General features: G+C 45.1%; 1 long non-coding RNA gene across 2 annotated transcripts in view; it reads left to right on the forward strand.

The window, feature by feature from the left end:
- The first annotated feature begins 1,003 nt into the window (after positions 1 to 1,003).
- The window catches only part of LOC146174092 (uncharacterized), a 34,455-nt gene continuing 14,205 nt past the window's right edge, over positions 1,004 to 21,253 (forward strand). The window contains exons 1-4 of one of the 2 annotated variants that reach the window (XR_014701726.1): positions 1,004 to 1,062; positions 1,252 to 1,386; positions 15,365 to 15,468; positions 15,536 to 15,622. This is a non-coding gene — a long non-coding RNA (uncharacterized LOC146174092). Of the gene's footprint in view, positions 1,387 to 15,364; positions 15,469 to 15,535; positions 15,623 to 21,253 lie in introns of both variants that reach the window. The other variant, XR_014701725.1, reaches the window with a different exon arrangement.

Genomic DNA, 21,253 nt, shown 5'->3' on the forward strand with positions numbered 1-21,253 from the left:
TAGCTTTGTGCCTGCCTGTTATGCATGCACTTTGTTTTGTAACTGCCCCACCGGGGTGGTGCAGTGGTATGACGTCCGACTACTGTGCCGGAGTACCCGGGTTCGAACCCGACCTCGGCGGCTGCATTTTGATGGAGGCGAAACGAAGAGGCGTCCGTCTGCTGTGCGATGTCAGCGCACGTTAAAGATCCCCAGGTGGTCAAAAGTACTCCGTAGCCCTCCACAACGGCTCCTTTTCTCTCTTTCCACTTTCACTCCCACCTTCCTCTCTTCCCCTACGGCGCAGTTGAGGTGATGCCCCGCCGGGGTGGTGCAGTGGTCAGACGCCTGACTACTGTGCCGGAGTACCCGGGTTCGAACCCGACTTCGGCGGCTACGTTTCGATGGAGGCGAAACGAAGAGGCGTCGTGCGCTGTGCGATGTCAGCGCACGTTAAAAATCCCCAGGTGGTCGAAATTACTCCGAAGCCCTCCACTACGGCTCCTCTTTCTCTCTTTCCACTTTCACTCCCATCTTCCTTCCTTCCCTTACGGCGCCGTTGCGGTGTCCATAGAAAAACAAGTGAGACAGTTACCGCGCCTTTCCCTTCCTATAAATTAATCAGATGTCAGCGAACGTTGAAGATCCCAAGGTAGCCGAAATTACTCCGTAGCCCTGCACTACGGCTCCTCTTTCTCTCTTTCCACTTTCACTCGCATATTCCTTCCTTCCCTTACGGCGCGGTTGCGGTGTCCACAGAAAAACAAGTGAGACAGTTACCGCGCCTTTCCCTTGCTAAAGATAAATCAGATGTCAGCGCACGTTGAAGATCCCCAGGTTGTCGAAATTACTCCGTAGCCCTGCCTTTCCCTTTCTATAAGTAAATCAGTCCACAGATAATTAAGTGAGACAGTTACCGCGCCTTTCCCTTCCTATAAATCAATCTTAAATATGTTTTGCAACTATATTTTTAATAATACGCCGTGTTGTATAACCTAAATCTTTAATGGAATAAGGAGATAGATTGCAAGGTACATTGCATATAACAAAATTGTTCTTCCCCCTCCAGCATAAGTCGTTATGGTGCGCAGTATTCTGTAAATACCTGTTTTATACGTATTCTAATCAACCTTTCTCTTTTGTGTGTTAAGGTCGTACTTGACGAAATTTAGAAATATTGGACTGGTCATCTTAGCCATGGCAGTGGCTAGAAGTTGCTCGCGTATTTATTTATTCTTGTATTTAGGTTTCTGTCTCGTGGTGTCCCTACAGGTGTGCGATGCATGTGCGCAGATCTAAATGACTTATCCATGACAGCCACGTTAAGCCCAAGACTTTTTGTCTGGAGCTATTCAGGCCTGCACCAACGAGCAGACACAGAACTCTCAGAAGGACAGCACCTCTTTGGTAAGTGCTGCTTGGGCAATGAAAATCCAAAAGTAGAGAACTTTCCCTGCAGCATTACAGTGGTCATATCCTTTGGAGGAACAGCAGATTATGCCGATACCTGGGCATTCAATCAGCCAAACACCAGAGGGCCGCTACAATGAGGCTCATTCCAAAATTAGGTTTGTGGTTGACAACAGTAGTAATCCTGAGGATAGGATTCCGCTCACTGCAGCAAAATAGGACCTTCCTCTAATGCTATGATCGTGCAGCCGTCTGTGTAGTCTCAGTAATCAGCACTCAGGATACCTAAGAGAGTGACGACAGGCCATGCTTAGGTCAGCATTTTAATATGCAGTGTACACTACATGCAGTAAGTCCTCCTTAACGCAAATGTTGTTGTTGCGATTGTATAAAAAAGGAAAAAAATGCGCGGGCCTGCTACTGACTGTAGCTGAACCACCTCCACGTCCACGTGCGGACAGAAAGAAAAATAAAAAGAGGAAGAAAAAGTAGAGGGAGAGAAACACGCGCCTCGCAATAGCCTTCGTCCAGCACCGAAGCCTCGTCGAGTGCAGTGACGGCCTACGGCAGATACAAATGCGATGCCAGGTCAGCCCCCATCGCAATGAAGCGGCGGTTTACCTACCAGTCCCAGCCCCGTAGGACCAGGAGCAGCCTCCCTCCTCAACTAAAACGCGCGAGGTGTGCTGATGTGGTTGGGGTTCCGGGGCCTAGGCTTCACCGCAGTGGAACCATCAGGAGTCCAGACGACAGAGCAGGAGGAGCCAGGGAGGAGAGCGAAAGAAAAGTGTTTTATACAACGTTTTACATGATGGGATATTTACAGGTCAAGAGAGGAAAACGGAGCCCTGCCTGAGCTGTGTTCCAAGCGACACATGCAACCTGCCACGACACAACGACCTCAGTGCCTCGTGGTACAGGTAGCCATGCTCGAAGAATCTAGGGACCGGGTACCTCTAGATCTGCGAAAGCCTCTGCTGCCTAACACTGATAGTGCTGCAGAGGGTTTTGTCAACGTGGCGCGCGCTTTAATTGTGCGCCTTTCATGCGGCAACTGCGCACTCTCCGTAGGAATCGACACATTTTTCTTCTCACGGGACAACATCCTGAGCGTCCCATATTAGAGAAAGACATGTTAGAAGCGCTGAGGGGTCTTGAGCGTTTAGAAAAGCGTCTACGACCTGATTTCGATAGCGCCGTAGTTAGCTTTAGTCTCCGCTGCGCGCGCTTGGCTTCCTTTCTTTTCACGCAACAGCTAAGCACCCTTTGTCGCAGCCTCCTCATGCCCCCTCTCATTAGACTACTGTGGTGCCTGGACACACAAGTAGACGTTTTCTTTGAACATTTAGTTCCACAAAAGCCTCTACTGCTTGACTCTTGTAGCACCGTACCTGGCTTTGAGAGCTGTTTCGCGCGCTTATCCTGTGCTCCTTTCGCGCGAGCCCCGCCGGGGTGGTGCAGTGGTAAGACGCCCGACTACTGTTCCGGAGTACCCGGGTTCGAACCCGAACTCCGCGGCTGTGTTTCGATGGAGGCGAAACGAAGAGGCGTCCGTGTGCTGTGCGATGTCAGCGCATATCAAAGATGGCTCAGATAGTACTCCCCTGATGGGAATGGGACAGGTAGGCCCCCGCTGCTCACGGCGTGGGCTAGCCTGCCCCAAACTTTTTATCTGTTGTAGGCCATCATTGCACCCGCCACCGTTTCGGTGGTGGACGACGGCCGTTGTTACGGCGCGCGTCTTCCTCTCCCTCTTCCTTTTCTTTCTTCTCTATTTTCTCTGCCCCGCCGGGGTGGTGCAGTGGTAAGACGCCCGACTACTGTGCCGGAGTACCCGGGTTCGAACCCGACCTCGGCGGCTGCGTTTCGATGGAGGCGCAACGAAGAGGCGTGGTGTGCTGTGCGATGTCAGCGCACGTTAAAGATCCCCAGGTGGTCGAAATTACTCCGTAGCCCTCCACTACGGCTCCTCTTTTTCTCTTTCCACTTTCACTCCCATCTTCCTCCCTTCGCTTACGGCGCGGTTGCGGTGTCCACAGAAATCAAGTGAGACAGTTACCGCACCTTTCCCTTCCTATAAATAAATCAGTAAATCAGTAAATCTCTTCTGTCTGCACGAATCAGCGGAGGTGGCTCAGCTACATAGCCAGTAGCAGGTCCGTGCATTTTCTTTTCCTTCTTGCTACAGCCACAACAATAACACAAAGATCCCCAGGTGGTCGAAATTACTCCGTAGCTCTCCGCTATGGCTCCTCTCTCTCTCTCTCTCTCTCTCTCTCTCTCTCTCTCTCTCTCTCTCTCTCTCTCTCTCTCTCTCTCTCTCTCTCTCTCTCTCTCTTTCCACTTTCACTCCACCTTCCTCCCTTCCCTTACGGCGCGGTTGAGGTGTCCACAGAAAACAAGTGAGACAGTTACCGCGCCTTTCTCTTCCTATAAATCAATCAGTGTCCTTTCGCGCGACAGCCACTCACCCTCCTCAGCAAAGCACACATGTCACCCTGCGTGTTTCATGTTAGGGGAAGACGTACTCGAAATGCTGAGGGTCTTAAACACGTTTATCTGCGAATGCCTTTTGTTCTCACGCGCCGCGTGAGCAACCTAGAGCTCTGAGATGTTGATTCCTTTCGCTTTCGTAGCCTTCCGGTTTTCAAGTTGGCTTTGGAAGTGACCTGAACTTTCTTCTCTGCCTTGAATCCCTCCTGTGTGGTCTTCTCTTTGTGATGCCGCCCTTCTGTAACTTCCACTGGCGCGTCAATGTTTCTCGCAGAACCCTCACAGGTTAAGCTACCAGCCTCCCTCACAAGGTCAATTTTGGGCACGTCTCGCTCTTTCTAGAGACTGTGAAAGTCCCTTCCACTTTCAGCGTCCTTTCCGCCCTCTTCATTCCCGCGCCTCATTTGCACTGCGCTATTCTGAGGCCGCAAGCGGGTGAGATTCCGAACATCATCGTCTCCAAAACAAAGGCCCTTTTCATTAAGCAACATATCTGAGTTATCACTGAACCCATACGGGTAATGTTCGGGCAGTTTTTGCGAGACGGCTGCCTCTGTCTGATGACGTCCAAATGTCTCCCCGATCTCGTCGCGTAAAGAACGTTACAAATGCTCATTAATAAAACATATTACACGTACCATAAACTCAACAGCAAATTGACAACGCGGGAATAAGTGACACAGGTTTACACAGTGATTATGTTTCTTACACAATGCCTAATGAATAGATGTGATATTTCGATACTGTTCACCGCTTGCTTAGAGGAAGTATTCGGAGACTTGGAACGGTAACAGCTCGTGCTGAGGGATAATTTACGATACGTGGGTCTTGCGATTTCCTTCTTGCACTGACTTGCCAAGGGACTCAAGGCACAAATCGCGGAGGAGTGATAATGATCTAGTTAGTACAGAACAAGAGTAGGCCAAAGATATTGTGCAGGAAAGCGATACACTGTTTTACAGCGATAGAAGAAAACACCTGCATACGATAGGTTGTTGTTGTTGTTGTTGTTGTGGCTGTAGGAAGAAGGAAAAGAAAATGCACGGGCCTGCTACTGGCTCTGTAGCTGAGCCACCTCCGCTGCCTCGTGCAGATAGAAGAGAATATAGATAAGAAAGAAACAGAAGAGGGAAAGAAAGATGCGCGCCGCAACAACAGCCGTCGTCCACCACCAGCGGTGGCGTATGCAATGACGGCCTAGAACAGATAAAAATTCGGTGCCAGGCTAGCCCTCGCCGCAAGCGGTGGTGACCCACCATGTACCAGCCCCATCAGGGGAGAATCACTGTCCGAGCCCCGTAGGGCCAGGAACTGGACGATAGGTAGTGCGAGACAGTGAACGAGGTAATGAAACACACCTATTTAAAATAGAAAGCATTCGCAGTCCTCAATCACGAGATAAAAATAACAACAACGGTAAGAGTGCGGTAGAGCGCATTTGGAGCGTATGCTCAGGTGATGAGTAGTAGATTACCCGTCTCTCTTAAGAGGAAACTCTACTACAGGTGCTTCTCACTGGTACTCACGTAACAAAGGGGTGTCAGCTTACACTGATGACCAGGCAGATAGCTCTTGAGAAAAAAAAAAAAGAACTATTCGCAGCGAAATCGACCTAGAGGTGGCGCCACCGTCACTCCGGTAGTGTGGAACGGCAGCCGGCGGCGCTCGCAGAAACGCACGCTGCGTAGGTCTGCTTCCGAGTTCACGGCAGGTTTGTTGGCGATGAAAACGTGTCTTGTGCAGTATTTCTCCAATATTGCACAAAGAAATCCAAGGATTTCGCCAATGCAGCAGAAGAAGAGCGGATTTTAGGAAAACAAAGCACGCAACCCCCAGTCTTCTAGATTTACTTTACAAGTTTCTTGCGCTGTACCGCGCTCACTCGCCTAATGCTTGAGCCTGCCTAAAGAAAGCTTTGTTTTTATTACCGACTTTTAAACAGTTTACGCGCGTCTCATGCGAGTGAGACCAGCGAAGTTAGTGTTAAGCCCACGCAGATACAAGGTTCGTGCTCTGACCTGCAGTAATTTAGATTGAATCGAGAAAGCCTGCTTCATTATATCGTACTTGACTCGAGGATTAAGCAGGTTAAATGTAGCATTGGCAGAGCACTGCATGGCGAGATGCTTTAGACTGAGTGCACATCAAGTCTGGCCCAGACAACCACGCACAAGTATTCCCCAAAAATGAGATCACGCCGACACTACACAGGAAACCTCGCGCACAGGAAAGCTGATTGTTCACGTGTACAGCGCTGAGTGGATTGAATTTGCCGAGATGGTTTTTGCGGCAAATGTCATAGAATGTGATAGTGTGATGCATGCGCCACTAACTGTAAATGATTTCCTGAAACCGAGGAAAGTATAAGGGATTTCTGATGGGTGTGATGTTAATATATAACGGTAAATTAGTAGTGTAATTGTTTTGTTTTGCAATGCGAATAAATTTCACCGTCTGAGAGAACTTTTACACACTTGACAGAATTTACAATAATCAGCGATTAATTTTCAGTAACGTTAAAGTGCAAGCTACAAATTACTCGCTACGAAGACATCGTTATAAATTGCGCATGGGCACTGCCATGTTCTGGGAAGCAATTTTACAGGCTGAAAATTTCTTTATCATTAATTATTTAGCAGTGACTAAATCTTATGCGAGGTAAAATATTAGGGTTGCTTCCAAAACAGGTGCCGGACATAAAACTATTCCGAAAGAAATGGAGGTCCTCTTATCATGCGACTATAAAAGTGTATTTATTCCCGAACTAAACACTGATATTTATTCCGGCATGAAGCTGTTTTACTCCCCTTGTCAGAAATGACGAGTTTTGTCGGAAGACAGCACTTGGACGAAAAGGGATTATAATGATTATAATAGGCTACCAGTTGTGTACATTGATCTACGTGTATTATGTAATATTTAGGGTAACAATTAGGGGCAGGGAATATGTTTCCCAAACATTCGAGCATTTCTTTAAAGCAAAATGTGCTCACTAAAACTTTTACGGATGCACAGAATCCTTCAACAACAAAAGAAAAGAAAAGGAATGCATATTGACCCGGGTTTAACGCATGAAAGCGGCATCGGCTAGGACGGATGATTGCAGAGGCTGGTTTTGGTTTCGTTTTTTTTTTTCCATTATTAACACGTACCACATTTACCACGTGGGATTGTTTATTGTGCAGTCAAATCCCACAGCAGAGGAACGCCTTTCGAAACAGTTGTGATTGAATCCCCCGTTCTAGAAATCAGCAGTCGAGCACCCTTACCATTGAGACACCGCGACAGTGGTTTAAAAGCAAAAAACAAAACAAAACAAAACAAAACAAAACAAATTTAGTACTCACACAACCCTATCGTGCATACAGAATACAGACGGCATAGCAGGCATAGAGTGGTCGGTTCAAACTGCATTCCGCTATATGAAGCACTCTGTGGTGGCATATGTTTTGGCAGCTGCGGTATTCCAAACAGAAACGGGAATATGCGATTTCTGAGCGTTTGCATTAACTTCTACTGACGGCAACGACCTGTTTTGCTTTGACACGGCGGTAACGAGAGTAACACTTCGTTTGAGACATTGCATGTCAAAGGATCTCAAGCGCCGAAGACCGCGATGGATGATGTCCTTATCCATGGCATGACATGCTCGATACGGACAAGTATATATATTTTTTAATGAAGCGTGGGGTTATAGACTGCTGATATTTATTTTGCAAGAGTCATATAGGTAAGCAGAAGCTCACAGGAACCGCGAAACAAACAAAAACACTCCTGTACACGCCGCATGCGAGCGCGTAAATCACTGCGGGCTGGCACGCGACGCGAAAACGCATCCACATTGAGTAGGTTTCGCCGCTGAGCCGCAAGGTGGCGACTCTGCTCGATCTCGAGGCCAATAGGTCATAAGTTTAAATCAAGAAGAAAGCTTACTTGACGAAGAAAGAAAAGTGTGTAGCTAATATCCCAATTTCAATCATAAAAAAGAAGTGGTAGTAGGCAGTTCTTGCTGAGCGTTACTTCGACTGAAAACCATGCAGAGAGCTATTGAAAAATGGCGGGGGTTACCTTACTAAATATAGTTATAACGAGGGAAAGTACTCGCCACTGTGGCTCAGTGCTCAAGATGCTCTACTACTTAAAGTGATTAAAAGGGTTCGGAGCAGAACGATTTGAACAATTTGGCCCATCTCCTCAGATACAAAGTATGTCCGCGAAAGGAATTGATGAACACGTCGGATAGGAAGAAAAACATAAATAGCGCCCCAGTTGGGGGACGGGGGTGTTCTGGGTTGCACCGTGGAGCTGTGTAGGGCTAATTCTTCAACAAATGTTTCCAAACAATCAGAAACTCCGTGTTCCTACGGCATGTATGGCGCGTCAAATTCGGCGACGGAATGGAAGATGAAAAGAGGTTGAACACAATGAAAAAAGTGAGGCGATCTGGGCCAAGCGGCGCCTGGCGAAGTGTAGAGGCGCCGAACATTTCCTTCCTACTCTCCCCTTCAAGTTGTTCAATAAGGGCGTGGTTTTTCATCAAGAAAAACCGCTTTCCTCAGATAATCGGCCACCGCAGTGGCGAGCAGGGTTTCAAAACAGCCGGCAAGCGGCACTGTCTATGCAGTTCTCAATGCGTGACAGCTGTATCGCTCTGACGCCCATGCACGTTCAGAAATGCGTTGTTTCTCTAACTTGGCAAGTCACATTGAAGAAAAACTTCTTTTTCCATCTTTATAACGCATAAAAATACTAACAATAAATTGTGCAATATGTTCGTAATTGAAAGTAAGTACTGGGTTGGTTCCCGGTTGTGGTTTATCATTGTAAAAATAACTAAGAACTAAGCATTTTAAGAACGATAACTGCAGAAGCAAACTTCTGGAATAAAACAAAGTAGACGTCGACGGTGCATGTAGCTAGCGAAGACTCTCCCTGGTGAGAATGACTCTATGCGTCAGATCAATATATGTGAAGGTTAATAAGTGCATCGATAAGAGCATATGCGCTCCAGGGGGCATCACAACAAATGGTTAGACTGGAGGAAATGAGTTTTGGTATGCTTCATATAAGTTTGGTTTGGTAAAACTTTATTTCCCACAGTAGGGGTCCTGAAGGACACTCGGCTAGGCGCCAGGTGTAGAGGGCAGCTCCCACGCCGGCACAGAGAGCCCAAAGCTCTCCGCCGCCGCGCGGGCCTCCTGGGCAGCCCGAAGCTGATCATGTAGTGAAGCACTTTTTTTTATAGGAGTAGCCTTCTTTATTTGGCCACAGGGTTTAAAAAAGAACCAAAAATAATGGCCGCAGGTTAGCCTAGGGGCTGTCTTTATATATCTGTCGTGAAGAATCAGACCGCTCATATAGGAACAGGAGAGTACATTTTCTTAAAGGTGTCAAAAATCGTACGCTGTCTCAACGTGGGATCCAAAAAAATTGCGCTAAAAAATTGTTGCTATGTGATGGCAACACACTGAACGCCTTTGACAACCGGGAAGCAGCTCATCTAATGTCATCTTTTATATTTTCCTTGAAATCTCGAATTCGGGTAGTCTCCTTGTGCAGTAAATATCTGACAGTCAATGTACGTTGTGGCGCAGAGCGCTGACTTAAATTTACTTCCGCTTTCTGCAAAATGTTTCGAGGGATAAGGAAAGAGATAACGCAAGCCTTCTTCATTCGTTTTTCAACCATTCGCCAAAGCTGCCAACACCAAAGTTCCAAGCTCAAATACACATCGATAACTATCTTGCGACAGCACGGAAAAAGTAATTTTTAATCTCAAAAGCGTGCAGTTTGATACAACTGTGGCGTCGTCCTAGCAACATTGCGAATTGCCTCTGTCTTAAGGCAAACTTCAATAGAAAAGTTGGACCAGCAAGCAAACGCAAAGAGTTCTCAGTCACGCAAGACTCCTCCGTCAAAAATTCCACAATAGAACATATAGCAGAGATAGCAATCTGAAAACATAAATGAAAGCTCAGCGCTTCAGAAACGCCCTACACCGGCACTCCCTTACAAAAACCCCCTGCGCCCGGTGTCGCAACAGAGCTGACGTAGCCTGTCAGAGGCAGCAGAAGCAACCAGCGGGGTACAAAATAGATAGTTAGACACATAGTCACTTTCACCTTTCATCCACTCCCTTTAAAGACCAGCAATTCTAAACAGCAGCTGCCGATCTTTATGCTTTCTTTTATAAACTCGGGCACTCTCAGACCAACTGAATTCCTTTAGAATGCGAATGAATGCCCTATACAGAAGGTGAGGCTTTTGAAAACGGGAGACCAGAGAATTGACACGAAGAAAAGTGACAAAAGAACAGAGAAAACCGCATAGAAGAAACACTTTTCAATAGTGTTGCAAGCAAATCACTAATAGAGAGAGAAAGTGAACGGCACGGCGCTCGTATTACCACACTTTAAAAGAGGTGCGAAGGTCTGTGGCCCTTTCACTTGCGGTTGCGGCGTCTTTACGAGGCAGCTTCGTGAAATAAGAGAGTCAAAGGATTTAGTGTCAGTGCCCTCGCTGCTGCAAACGCTCGCTGTATTTTTATGCACCCCAGGAGGGCCGGAGACCTACCCCGCAGTCTGAGAACCTTGCATTTCAATAGTAGACAAAACACCTACGTTCCCTTCATTTTATTCTGCGCATTTAGCTTATTTCTGCTTCTCATTCTTATATCTTACTTTCGTGTCCAGAGTCCTTATATCTTAGTTTTTATCTCTAATTTAGGTTTTTTTTTTGTCCTGTCTGTCCAGTATTCTTGGCACTTCTCCCGCATTTTCATTGGTCTTAATTTTTTTTTATCTCTTTCAGTCCGTTACACACTGCGGGATGCGCCGAGGTCTTTCGCAACCGTGAAATACGCCAGTACAGGGAATGCTTGCACAGCGCAATTGTGCAGTATTGTGGCTCTGGACACTCGTCCGTAAAAGGGCGTCCGCTTTGCAGTCCAATCTGCAATTCTGAAACTTTCATGCTCGGCCAAAGCGTGACTGGACCGCTCGGCTTACTTTAGATGCATATAATAGACCGCTTATTAAGCCACCATGGCTTCGAAGAACAGGCCGTTGATACTTCTATTATTATATAGAGAAATCTTGCGGCGGAAGAAACGGAAAGCACAAATGGATTTCATGCTTAATGTTTTAAAAAGACAACGTTATCTAACGGGATTGGGCGATGACAATACCAGGGGTTATGCCTATCGGGATTCATGTAAAAGCTAGTTGAGACCTTCGCAAAATACACACAATATCACCATCGATTGTTTGTTTATCAAAGGACTCACAGCGCCAAGGCATTACAGGAGGGAGGGGGTGTTCAACAATAAATATATAGACTGCATAAAATTCATAACCATATTAATACATACACTACAACATACATCTACATAAAGTTATTACATCTCTGCGTCGAGGCAGAGTAAAAAGTAAAAAGACAAAAATGTAGAGCTCTTGGACATATCATATTAAAGCAATAGAAAAACGCGTTATTTGATGCAGCACTCGTGACCTCAAACGGCCGTCTATGCCGTTCCCTAACGAGTTTATGAAAGAAAGTCATCTTCAACAATTTAGTTTTAGATGCAATTGACGGCGGACAAGACGGTGGGATTTATAAAAAGGCTGCTGCAAATACTTTCTCGTTAAACCCGGACAGTTGTTCAGACAAGTGCATTTCATTCAGCGTGTGTCAAGGAATTCCCAGTTGACTGCTTTTTTTTGCACGCGATGCACTGTACCGAAAAGCACGTGTACGAGAGGCAATTTTCCACCCTCTCTAACTTATTTTTTTTCTCGAGCAGTAAGAGGATCCCTAACCGTACACGTGTACTCAAACGCCGACCTGACATCAGCCTTCTACAAAATTTCTCGGCATGACATTGGAAAAGTGTCTGTATTTGAAAAAGAAAACCTAAGGTTTTTCTTATTTTAGGACTGTCATAATCCACATGACGGCGCCAGTTTATCAGAAACAAAATACACACACAAGTATTTATATTCAAAGATTGTTTTAACGGCTTATTGTTAATACCATAATAGTGCACGTCCGGATCTTTCTTACTTGTAAAGCTGATATGAACGGTTTTAGGCAAATTCAAATTAATATTTCATATAAAGCACCACTTAGATTCTCTTCAAGTCTTTCTGACAGCTCTTGGACTACTGTATAAAAAACGCTTTCAGGCCACAAATAGCCGTATTCGAGACCCTATTCCGTGGCCAGACCTTGGAGACAACTTACACCATTTGAAAGCACGACCGGCTTTATTGTCAGAGTTACAAATACAAACTATTGGCCAACACAGCTCGTTAATCAGGCAATCACCTGAGGGCTGATATTCTAAAATTCCGTTTTTAATGAGTAAGCAATGTGTCATAGTATCTAACACCTTTTAAAATTCAAAAACTCAGAGTCGACACTCGGCCGCCTGTCTAGCGCCTCCGCCAGGTCATGCGCAAATTCATTTAACTACGTGGTACTGGACAGACCCCTTCAAAAACCGTACTGATGAGGATTAAGCAATGAATTGGTGTCGATGTATATTAGAATGGTGGTATACACATGTTCTAATGTACTGACCTATAATTTCGCACAATATCGAAGACCACATTCGTAAATTGTGCACAATGCTTTCAATTTTGCAGTCATCAGGAAGGACGAGATTCATCAAATGAGTTTTCAAAAATAATCTTTAAATACGGTGCAACGGATTAATCAGAATCGGCTACCGACTAACATGGAGTGGAGAAAGGGAGTTGACATTTACTTCGCGACAAAGTTTTGCCAGCTAATCTGCTCTCAACTCTTGATAAGCGCAAGACATTACTGCATTGTATTCAGTACTCATTGCATTGAGTATTATATATTACTTTGAAGTTTGCGTCCATTAAGAAATGCTCTGCTCTGTGTTGAAATATAGCTCATGAGGATAAAGCTAAATAGTTTTACGTGTTTAAGCTTGTTTGTTTCAAATAACCTAAATATAGCTATTAAGGCTGTTGTCCGTACACATTGCTAAGGTTATAGTTAATAGCTTTACAGTTGAATGCAGGAATAATGCGCCGCTCAAATTAACTCTTCTGCAAATCAATTATGTCTTATTTCTTTCACTTTCTTTCAGCGTCAGTTGTTACAAATACGTTTGCATCAACATTACTACCCTCATGTGCAATACTTAATTCACTATAATCTAGAATCATGCTAGAAACGTTTGGCCATATTATTCCACGTGTTAATATAGGTGTCAGCGGGATCCCCTGTGCTATGAGAATTGCGCGCATTGCTCCAATGAACAAAATGTAGATAACAGTATCTTTTTAATTACAGGCTAGTTGGTATTACATGAACAAGATTTGAACTGTTGGAACGTGTGGTAGCAGGCCATGTTTGGTCCAATGTTCAAAATTAAAATTTGCCTTCAGCCTGCCAGCATAAATTGACTCAGGAGTGCCAAGTTCCACCCAGCCAATTGCAACAACTCGTAGTGGGTTTCTTCATGTTCTGGGGAGTCCCGGCAGTTAGAGGGAAAGTTTATAATTTCGATCCCCATTGGGAAAATTAGCACATGGAAAATTGTTACGAACGTCTGAGAGCACTTAGCTTTCATATTTCGGTATTAGGCGGATTTAAACTTGTTTAAGACTCGGTTAGCTAATTGAAAAGGTTGGAAACAATATTTCTGATGTGCTCACTGGGACTTCTGGTGTTCTGCAGCATCGTGTCTTAAGACATATGCTTTTTCAAGCTTCTTATGAAAAGTTTAATAATAGAAATCCCTGAATAATTATCGCTCATGCCCTTCGCTAACTGTACTAACGTAAGCTGGATAAAAGCCCAATCAATACCTTTCAGACTTTTGTTAGCCTGCTTACAACCAATAATAATAAAGTATGATTGGTTTTGATAAAAAAGTAAAATTTGATAGTGCAGCTTCGCTCATATGAGTTGATGCACTAAGCCAAAGCACAAAAGAAACTAAGCCTCCTACTAACGATGATCACCCTAATGAGAGTCCTTTCGATTAAACAAACTGCTCAGCTGTTCAGCACAATGAGTCCTAATGACTCTAGAGTCGAATTTAGGGAGCCCGAATCAGTGAATGAGTCCAGGTGATTCATGAGTCAAAATAAAACAGTTGACCTAGGTGAGGCAAGAGTCAAGATAAGTGAGTAAAGCCAATTGAGTCGTGATGCACAAGTGAATTTAAATGAGGTTTTATACGAGATGGGTGAGCGAATGCAGATGAGCCGTGATTCGAAAGTCAACGTTGAGTGTCAACTAGTGGCTGACTCCCGAAGTGAGTTATCACTTTAAATGCGTTTCAGTTCACAAGTTCTAGGATTCTGATTTTTAGTGAGCCCGCAAGTTTATTAAAACTGTCTGATTCAACGTGAGTGCGCACTCGTGATTTGGCGATGCTATATGCGGGCGATCCAATCACTGAAAGCTACATACCTTAACTTACACCACAACAAAAACAGTATTAACGCTCTGGAGACACGCACTTCAAAAGCCCGAGCGGGCTACTTGTGCTACTATAAACAATACCTGGCGCTGTCTAGACGTAAGGTAATTTTCTCTCCTAATCCTAGAGTTGAGATTTATGTGCAAAGCACACATGAGTCGCATGGAGGAACGCCATATTGAGTAACGCTCTGACGCCAACGTTGTGGGCAAAGAAAAGGTGCAAACGGAGCAAAGACCGTCGCGTCAGCTTTCACATTTGCTCCCGGAGCAACTGCCTGAGACCAAGTGTAAGGCGCGGGTGGCCATCGAATTTCTGACACGCAACCTCCAAGCGGCCAGTGAAAGGCGACAAGATCCCGTAATACAAGTTCACCGAGCAAAACATTGGCACGAAACACGCCAGACCGCTCTATTCAGCATTTACTAAAGTTAGGGATACATGCGTAATATTGACACAATATGGACGATCGAAATTTTAAATTCTCATAGTGTAAATTGCGAAACTTTTATTGGGTAAAACATAAAAAAAAAGACCTGAAGTATGTAATCACCATAGATGTTATTGCTTCGTGCTTTTACCTACTCGACTGTCTAGATGCATTTTGAACGCCTTTTTCAACGCAGCATTATGAAGCTCTAAGCTAAGCTCTCAAATTTTGCGCCTTCGTTTCTACTCCATATTAGTACATGTTGCTGCTTTTCTACGAAGCTACTGAGTTTGGCCTTCGCTCCATCATTTCAGGTTCGTTCGTGGATGACTGCAAACGCAAGCAGTAGCATTCCGTCGCGGACGCCTATAGGATAGCATCTAGCGAGGATAGCTGCGAATTGTAAGATAAGCCACCTAGAGCAGCCTTTGAAATAAATGGAATCAACACGGACGCAGAGCAAGACAGTCAAACGCGGGTGCCCATTCTAGTCTTTCGTTCTCTGCGCCCACCTTGTTTCTGTCGATTGAAATATGAAATTTTTTTGAGCAAACAAACTAACCCGGTCTGCTATTCTTCTTAACAAGATGCAAACATGAAGGGCGAGGAAAAAGAGAAAAACGGAAGCCTATACAACACACCTCTATAGTTATTCCGGAGACACGGGAACGGCGTGTTTCCATTGCTTAAGGTATGTGCGTACGCGCGCGCGTGTGTGTGTTCCAAACAAATGAGTTTTACTCGTTTTTCGTTTTAAGGAAATGACTCAAAACGAATACAACGAAAACATTCAAAACACTGTTTAGCCGAGATGCATGTATTCTAAGACGCATTTGCTGCCACAGGTGGGTCTTATTATTCTTTTCTCAGGCATATTTTTTGCTTTATTTGAAAACTATGAAATGTTTAAAACTTCTTCCAAGAGGGATTTTATCTGAGGGTATCCAAGTTTCGGAGGTTTTTCAGAGCGATGGATTTGGATTCCGTGTTTGCAGCTAAACCCAGGTGCTATCTCCAGTGTCTCGAATTTAACAGAGGTTGAGAAACCCAGAAAAATTCATACTCTGTGGGCTCACGGAGGGTACAGCCCTCTTACTAGTTCCTTAATTTTACGTACATCATAGCTTCAAGTATCTAACAAAACACCACCTTTTCAGCGCATAAACAAAACGGTGTAAGCAGTGCTCACTGCATCTAGATATTCTAAAAACTGATGCATGCTAAGTCAATACTTGTGATGCAGTTTTCCAGTTTACGAAAGTGTTGAATGATGTGTTATGCAAAAGTTTATTGAAATATTTATCTACAGTACTCATAATAATCCGATTCAGTCGAGCGAAAGGAATCGGCAAAGCAGGTACATATTGTGCGTGGAAGTTTGATGTATTTACTTTTGCATATGCGTTCAATATTTCCTATTAAATATACCTTTTCTGATTTATTTAACTTTTACAACTAGGAAAAAGTTAATCAAAATGTCTGAATAATTCCAATTCCTCTTAGCACCAGCTGCGCAGGCTAAACCAGAGAAAGCATTCTGCCATTCTTTGGTGCCGTAAAACGTCACTCAATCCAGCGTCCATTTAGTAACGCATCGAACAGTACTGAGTGAAAAATGTCAAACGTCCTTGCCAAAAAATGAAATATCAGAACTGTTATTGTGCCGCTCAAAAACAGCATGGCCGATGCAAAAAGACAGCGTTTAATGAGGCGGGAAAGTGTCCATGTTTTAAACAAAGGAATTTTCCTTATATGAGATAGGGTATACTTAAACGTCTGGCCACGCTTCTGTGCTGTCAGGCTTCTTGACCGAAAATAGGGCAGTTCAAAGTAAAAAGAACGACAATCAAATATGTCTAACAGCAGTAATATTAAACGAAATCCAAGCCAGCGTTTTTATTATTAATAATAATAATAATAATAATAATAATAATAATAATAATAATAATAATAATAATAATAATAATAATAATAATAATAATAATAATTGGTTCTCAGGAAGGGAAAGGCGCAGTATCTGTCACACTTGCTTTGTGAACACCTGAACCGCGCCGTAAGTGAAGGGATGAGGGTGGGAGTGAAAGTGGAAAGAGAGAAACATCTGAAAGAAAATAGCAAAGAGGGCATGCAGGCCACTTGATTGTATTAAAGCAGCGCGGCTATGCACATACGCGTAATTATCACAATCAATGTCAGCCAATACCTACACTAACCTGATTGCACACGTAGGTGCTGGGAGTGGCAAAGGTTCTGATATTGTGGCGCGATTCAATCTTGGGAGACCGGTAAGAATGAAAAATTCCGAATGTCATGGAAAAAAAATTTGGAGGACGCTTAATTCGCCTTCAAGAGTGGAACGCGATAGCGTTATTGCACCTCGTCGAGAAAACTTACTAAACGCAAGGGTATTGGGGCATCCTCGCACCGGTACCCGCGCGGCCCGAAGGGGAGAAGCGGGTGAGCGAAGATAGTGATCTAAAGAAAGGAAAGACGCTTGATTCTACAACCTGTGAGGGTGCACGGCGAAACGTCAGGGGCGAGTGGCGCGCCACGTGTCGGGGCAGCGCCGCACATTGCGAGGAGGGGTTCTTCTGTGTTTGCCGCAAGATGGCTCTGCATGTGCGCAGAGCGCAGAAGAAATGTAGCGGAAACGTACTTCGCTACTCGTGTAACTGCGACTTCTGTAAGTAACATGCTCATAATTACCGATATACACTGCAGTATAACGTTCTACGGCATGTTTCTAAGGCAACACCGCATTCACTAGAAGCGCTTTTGTACCGCTTTCAAGCATCGAACTCGTGGCTGAGGGAGGAAGAAGAAGAAGGCCGTTCTGGGCGGCTGAGCCTGAAAATGTTGCTTGCTGGAAACAGCGCATCGGCCGTTGGCCGAGGTCTTTCGACTCCTCAGGACCGAAACGTACAAAGGTGTCCTTCCACGCCTGCCCACCGGTGATGTTGTCCTTAATACCGTTTTCCTGCATGCCGACCTTAAGGGTCGCCCGTACCGAGCACCTGACTTTCGAGACGCACTTGCACAGATTTTGGACCTCCGGGAAATTTTGTGCATTGGTCAGTACCAAATGAGCCACGTGTGGATGGTTACCTGCGAGAGTAGTTCTTCAAAGCAGAAGCTAATTAACAAAGCAGAGTTCCCTGCGAAAGGACTTCGGTGCATGGTGTTCGACCCGGATACAAAGAATGTCAAGGTTAAGCTCATTTGGCTTCCACGCTATATGGAGCACCGGAGGATTGTGGAAGCTTTCGAGCCTTATGGAACGATTCAATCTGTGGAACGTGAAAAGTGGCGGTGACCAGGGATGGAGCACATGGAAACGGCGAACCATGAAATCTCCCTCACGCTCAAGGACGGAGTGTCAGCAAGTACAATTCCTCACACTCTTAATGTTTATGGGGTGCAGGCATTAGTGCTTATCTCAGGGAGACCTCCACTGTGTCTTCGATGCAGCCGGGTAGGTCATGTACGGCGTCAGTGCCGAACGCCTCGATGCACCCAGTGCCGGCGCTTTGGCCATACTGTGGAGAACTGTGTATTAAGTTATGCCGATAGACTGCGTCAAGGCCAGTGGTCACGAGAAGATGACGTGGCGTCCGAACATATCATGGATGTGTCAGAGGTTGTTGATGTAACTGGTGAGTTAGGTCGTGAACCTCAAATTGATGGGGACCAGAAGCCTTCTGCACTTCACACCAACTCAGAAGAATCTGCAGTGACTGGCCATCAAGAACCAGCGTCTCCAGAGCCAAAACCGCCGGACCCGGGCCCGGCTGTGAGTGCCACTCAGAGTGCTGCGCTTGCTGCCCAAGAACCACCTGTCATTGAAGGACGTCTGGATATGCCTCCTATGGAATCAATGGAGAAGATACTGCCAGTGGATGCTCGCCTATCCTCCTTCGTCATTGATTCTCCTTCGTCGTTGGAGGGTAACAGTGAGCCATCTGTGGCGCCGATCTCTGGTGCGTCCGGTTCTCTGTCGGCTGTCAGTGTGGCAGCGAGCGATGTGCTCCAATCAGGTTCGTGGGCCGAAGCCTTGAGTGTCTCAGAGAAGGACATGGACAACACAGTGCCTTTGAAGCGTCCCGCAGATGATGAGGTGTGTATCGATGGTGCTGACCAGAAGGCACGCTGTGTAGAGGCCACAGGAAGGGTGACTTTAAAGAGGAGGGCGATGTCTGCCCGAAAGGCCGCCAATTTGCAGGCGGGCCACCCCATTCCAGGGGATGATGTTTAAAAGGACTAGTTCTAAAAATGGCTAGATCGCAGCATATCAAGTCGCTACCCTTAACGTCAGGGGTATGCGTAATCGTCGGAGACAGCAGCAGTTAAGACATCTGTTAAAGAAATGGAGTGTGTCTGTAGCAGCAATTCAGGAAACAAAGTTGTCCTCCGATGAAGAGACGGAAGCTGCTCTTGAGCCGTTTTTGCCGGAATATAACATTATTGTTAGCCACGCTAGAGGCTTGTCCGGAGGGTGTATGCTATTCCTGGCCAAAACACTAGAGATGACAGCCATGTCTTATTGCATAGATGGCGAGGGACGACTTATATGCTTTGACCTCACAATCGCAGGTGTGCAGTGGCGAATTATTTGTGCTTACACCCCTGTAAAACAGCGAGACAGAAGGCATTTTTTTCTTTCATTAGTTAATCATTTGTGCACAGATCGCAAAATTATGTTGTTGGGAGATTTTAATTGTGTTTGTAGGGATGAGGACCGATCAGCATTATGTAAGAGATATGACCCTAGTGCTGCACTACTTAACGATTTGGCTTGTGAATACAACCTTGTGGATGTGGGACAGGAAAAAGGCGACAGTATTCATTTCACTCATTTTCAGTTCTCCTCTAATGCCCGCCTTGACAGAATTTATGTTTCTGCAGACATGTTAGCAAATTTGTTTGGTTACTGGGTGCGGCCCATCTTCTTCAGTGACCATTGTATGGTGTCTCTTCAGGTAGGGAGGTACAGTCGGCAGATACTTCACCCTCGGTGGGAACTGTGGAAAATGAATAACTGTCTTCTCTCAGATGAAATCTTTAAGCGTGCTGTACCTACTTGTTTGAAAGACATAGGGTCACGCCATGATCTGTCAGTTTTTCAAAAATGGGACTTGTTCAAACCGGAAACCAAAAACATAGCAATTGAACCCTCTGCAAGAATCGCGTTCCTAAAGAGACACCACCTTCGTGAGCTTGGGTGCACTCTAACTGAGCTACATGAGCTAGAGAGGGTTAGCCCGGGTGCCTATGTTGAAGAAATTAATAACGTAAAGGCAGAGCTTCAACAAATTGCGACGGAAAGATACAAGGGGGCCCTAATAAGATCTAGGACTCGAAGGTTTCTTGACGAGCAACCTTCACGTCGGGCCCTCAGTGATGAAAGAGAGAATGCTCTTACTAAGGAAATATTGGAAATTCAGTATGGTGGTTGCACATATAGGGATGCTCCTAGTATTCTTGCTTCTTTCTATGATTATTATCGAAAGCTGTTCGGCAGTTGTAAAGATCCAAATCAGGGTTTCGATTATAATTCCTTACTTGAGAACTTTCCTCGACTAGACGATGAGAAATGTGCTGTAGTAGAGGGACCCATCACTTTGGAAGAAATTAAATCAACCATTTCAGACCTTCAGAACCAGAAATCTCCTTGCCCAGATGGTATTACTAGCGAATTTTATAAAACATTTTCGCCTTGCCTAACGCCTGTTTTGATGGAAGTATTCCAAGCATCTTATGATGTGGGTTTCCTGCCTCCCACTTTCTATTCAGGCCACACAATATTAATACCCAAAAGCAAAGATACTAATCGGTTGAAAACTGTTGAAGGATATCGTCCAATTTCCCTCTGTAATGTTGATTACAAAATTTTTGCCAAGGTCCCTTGTTCTCGTTTGCAGCTATTTATCATGGACTTGATAGGTTCGCATCAGGTATGTGGTATCAGAGGGCGCAGTATTCAAACACACATCCATATTGCACGTTCAATAATCGAGGCAGTATCAGATGAGACAGGCCAAGTAGCTCTGATTCAAATTGACCTGGCGAAGGCGTTTGATAAAGTTCGGCACAATTTCTTGTTCGCGGTCTTGGAGAATGCAAACATTGGTGACGTTTTGCTCAAAGGCATAAGGCTGGGCTATATGAACTCGTATACAAGACTAATTGTTAATCAGGAGCTAACGAAACCAATACCACTGGAATCATCTGTTCGTCAAGGATGTCCACTGTCTCCACTGTTGTTTGGCTTATATCTGGAACCCCTCTGTCTCAGTGTAACAGTGCAGCCATCCGTGGTTTCTCTCTGGCTCAATGTGAAGTTGAGATTTTAGCTTACGCGGACGATATCGCCCTCTTTTGTTTTGAGAAAAAGAGTGTACTTGAGGCTTTACACTTGACTGGACAGTTCTGCGATGTATCAGGCGCGGCCCTTAATTTAGATAAATCCAAAGGTTTTT

Source organism: Amblyomma maculatum, chromosome 11 (genome assembly GCF_055883805.1).
Source record: "Amblyomma maculatum isolate TAMU_Amacu chromosome 11, ASM5588380v1, whole genome shotgun sequence".
Classification (NCBI taxonomy): Eukaryota; Metazoa; Arthropoda; class Arachnida; order Ixodida; family Ixodidae; genus Amblyomma; species Amblyomma maculatum.